This window comes from Mus caroli, unplaced genomic scaffold (genome assembly GCF_978045245.1).
Source record: "Mus caroli unplaced genomic scaffold, Mus_caroli_1 scaffold_1, whole genome shotgun sequence".
Taxonomy (NCBI): domain Eukaryota; kingdom Metazoa; phylum Chordata; class Mammalia; order Rodentia; family Muridae; genus Mus; species Mus caroli.
This window is the reverse complement of record NW_028227256.1, coordinates 147,217,441-147,221,814: the sequence shown is the minus strand read 5'-3', so window position 1 is coordinate 147,221,814 and position 4,374 is coordinate 147,217,441. Positions and strand designations below refer to the sequence as shown.

General features: G+C 39.5%; 1 pseudogene; it reads left to right on the top strand.

Moving 5' to 3' along the window:
- The first annotated feature begins 858 nt into the window (after positions 1-858).
- Positions 859-2,946, top strand: LOC110302941 (heat shock protein HSP 90-beta pseudogene; annotated as a pseudogene).
- Positions 2,947-4,374: the final 1,428 nt, after the last annotated feature.

Below are 4,374 nucleotides of genomic sequence, written 5' to 3'. Positions count from 1 at the left end.
TGTCTTTCAGCCAATATATTGATAACAAAATGTGGTTCATATCCACTATGGAATATGATTCAACTTACTAAAAAATGAAATAAGGATGGTTGTAGGTAAGTGTATTTCACTACTGATAAACCTATATCAATGGCATGTAATAACTTTTACATAAAAAGGGTTCTTTAACTTAACATGAATAATCTTCTGTAAATAGTTCAATTTCCCTGTTTCTTGGATTCATGCTGTATAATGGGTCTATTAGACTGCACAGTCCATGCCTTTCCCTTTGAAGATTACCAACCTTTGCCAAAGGTACATTTCCCAATAAATCATCATCAACATCTCGAACACTGCAAATAAAAACTTGAAGGTAGACACAAGGAATACTTTTGAGCCTGGAACTTTAAGGCTAGGGTCCCTGGAGAGAATTCTGTGTTTCTTAAGGCTATTGTATCCCATGCTTGAACAAAGAGCTTTATGACCCTGCACATAAATGTGAGGAGAACCTGACATACAGATGGGTCTATTCCAAGTACAGTCTGGTCTCCTTTGGGTAATATGTTAGAGTCCATTAGGGAAGATGACCTCAGGGTATTAAGACTGCATAAAGCATGGCAAGCCTGTACAGGTCTCTCTCATGCTCTGTTCCCCCTTAGCTCCAAAAAGACCAACTCTTGTCCTCAACTCATCCTGGGGACCTGACCAGCAGCTCTTCAAGCACTGGTTCAGTCTTTTGGATGTTTCAGTACATTTTGTACTGAAATCCTTATTAGAAGTTTCCATGTCAGCTCTCTTGAGTCACCCCCACACAGCCTAGGTTTACTGTGTGAGCAGGACATGGTCTCGGTACTCCCTGATCTTGGCTTTTCTGTCAAGATGCCTGAGGCAGTGCACCATCAAGAGGAAGAAGTGGAGACCTTTGTCTTTCAGAAAGAAATCACCCAGCTCATGTCCCTTATCATCAATACTCACTATTCATCAAACAAGAAAATTTTTCTTTGAGAATTGATCTCTAATGCTTCTGATGTTTTGGAAAAGATTTGGTTTGGGAGTCTAAGGGACCCTTCCAAGTTAGACAGAGGAGAAGAACTGAAAATTGACAACATCCTTAACCCTCAGGAGCACACACTGACTTTGGTGGACACAGACATTGGTATGACCAAGGCTGACCTCATAAATTTCTTGGAAACCATTGCTAAGTTTGGTACAAAGGAATTCCTGGAGGCTCTCCAGGCTGGTGCAGGTATCTCAATGATTGTACAGTTTAGTGTTAGATTCTATTCAGCCTCTAGTAGCAGAGAAAATGGTGGTGATCACAAAGCACAATGATGATGAGCATTATGCCTGGAAGTCTTCTGCTGGTGGATCCTTCACAGTTCATGCAAACCACAATGAGCCTATTGGCTAGGGAACCAAAGTGGTCCTTCACCTCAAAGACCAAACAGAATATTTAGAGGAGAGGAGAGACAAAGAAGTGGGGAAGAAAATCTTGCAGATCATAGTTACCAGGCTATCCCATTACCCTCTACTTGGAGAAAAGCAAGAGAAGATCACTGATGATGAGGCAGAGGACGAAAGAGCTAAGAAAGAGGAGGGAGATAAGAATGATGTGGAGAAACCTAAGATTGAAGATGTGAGGTCAAAGGAGGATGATAGCAGTAAAGATAAGAAAAAGAAAATGAATAAGATTAAGGAGAAATACATTGATCAGTAAGAGCTGAATAATACAAAGCCTATTTGGACCAGAAACCCAAATGACATCACTCAAGAGAAACATGGTGAATTCTATAAGAGCCTCATGATTGGGAAGACCACTTGGCAGTCAAGCACTTTTCTGTAGAGAGTCAGTTGGGATTCAGGATATCATTCTCCATTCCCCAGTAAGCTCCCATTGACCTATTTTAGAACAACAATAAGAAGAACATCATCAAACTGTATGTCCACCATGTATTCATCATGGATAGCTGTAATGAGCTGTTACATCAATACCTCAAGATTTATCCATGCTGTAGTTGACTCTGAGGACCTGTCCATGAATATCTCCCAAGAAATGTTCCAGCAAAGCAAAACTCTGAAGTCCTCTGCAAAATTTTGTGAATATGTGCCTTGAGCTCTTCTCTGAGTAAGATTCCACTGACCATTGCCACCTGTCTTGAGTTCCTTCACTATCATACCTTTCAGTCTGGAGATAAGATGACTTCCCTGTCAGAGTATGTGTCTCAAATGAAGGACACAGAACTTCATCTACTATATCACTGCTGAGGGCATAGAGCACCTGGCCAACTCAACTTTTTTGAAGTGTGTGCGGAAGTGGGGTGTTGAAAAGGTGTTCATGACCGAACCTATTGATAAGTACTATGTACAGCAGTTCAAGGATTTTCATGGAAAGAGCCTGATCTGAGTGACTAAGGAGGTCCTGGAGCTACAAGAGGATGAGGAAGAAAAAAAATGGAGGAGAGCAGGGTAAAGTTTGAGAATCTCTACAAGGTCATGAAGGAGATCTTGGACAAGAAGGTTGAAGAGTGGCAATCTTCAGTAGGCTTGTTTCTTCACCCTGCTGCACTGTGACAAGCATCTACAGCTGACAGCCAATATGGAGTAGACCATGAAGGCCCAGAAACTGTTAAGACAACTCTATCCTGGACTAAATAGTGGTGAAACACACCTAGAGATCAATTCTGACCTCCTCATTGTGGAGACCCTGCAGCAGAAGGCTGAACCAGACAAAAGTGACAAAGCTGTCAAGGACCTGGTGGTGCTGCTGTTTGAAATTACTCTGCTTTCCTCTAGCTTCTCATTTGAAGATCCTCAAACCCACTCCAACTGCATCTTTCACATGATCAAACTGGGCCTTCGGATTGATGAAGATGAGGTGACAGCGGAGGAGCCCAGTGCTAATGTTTCTGATGAGATTCCCTACTGGAAGGTGATGTCGATACCTGTCACTTGGAAGAAGTAGAGTAAAGGCTACTCTTGGAAGCCCATGCTCTCTGTGTAGTTTCTCTGTGGCTCCCCTAGAAACCTGACTGACCCTGACCCACCTGGCTTTCTGCTCACATCTCTTTTATCCTGTCCTTGTGCCTTAAGGCAGAAAGACCTCTTTCCACTGAATAGCAGGGTTGGGTGTGGTATATTGTGGATTTTTTTGTTTGTTTGTTTGTTTTATTTTGCTTTGAAATTAAAAGTATCTACTACTAATAATGATAATAATGTTTCTATGTTGTCATATTCAAAAAAAGTATAGATCAAAAATACTTGAAGCCTGCATCTCATAAGGATTGGCATGAGTTCAAAACCAGTCTGGGCTATAGAGCAAGACTCTCCAAAACAAAATCAAGCCAAACCAAAACATAACTATGAATAAAAACATTACCTCTATATAAAACATGGCCATTTTTGCCTTAATCCCTAAAAAAATATATAGTTCAGCATCTTTTTTAGTAGCATTTACATTGCTGATGTATTATAAGAAATGATTCCGAGTATACAAGGGATGCACATAGGTTCTATGACGTTATTATACCAACCTTATATAAGATTTTGCATATGCACTGATGCATTATCTGCAAAAGTCTTGAAACCAATTCCTGGAGGACACCAGGTAGCAAGTCAATAACACTTTTAGCTAATTTTAGACCCTCAATAGACTTTGGAATATTGCAGCATGTTTTTATTGCTGTTTTTTATTGTTTTAATTTATAGCATTTAAAATCATATAAATAGAGGCTGTTCATTAAGAAGGAACAAAAAAATTAGTCTTGTATTTGGAGTTGGCTAGTGAAGTAAGCTGGAAAAGCAGACACTCAAAGACATTACATGTGTGTGTGTGTTAGAAAAGATCTCAGGTGTGACCTCAAATTCCTGATCCTTCTTCCATCTCCCAAGGGTTATGCATATTTATAGGCATATGTTACCATGTCTGACTTTAACTGCTACTCTAAATTTTCCAGATCTCTTGGTCAATAGCTCTGTATAAAGATAACTCTCAGAAAAACAACATTAGAAATTAATCCATCTAGTGATACAATTTTCTTATCTTTGCTTGTTGAGACATGGTATCACTATATTGCAGGTTGATTTGGAATTCATTGTGTAGATCAGGCTGCCCTTGCACTTCAGAAAATCCTTCTTTCTCATCCTCCCAAGTTCTGAGATTATAAGCATGAAACACATTTGTCTAACAATTTAAATCATTTTCCAGGTTATATGATACTGATTTTTCAAAAACACAATCGACATTAAAAATAAACCTGCTCCTTGTTTTGTTTTGTTTTGTTTTTTTGTGGTGTGTCATCCATTAAAACTAAGTTATTTCCTGTAAACAGTTCCTCATCTTTTCTATGCCTAGGGTTGAACCCAGAGTATTTTGCATGCTGAGCATACATTTTATCA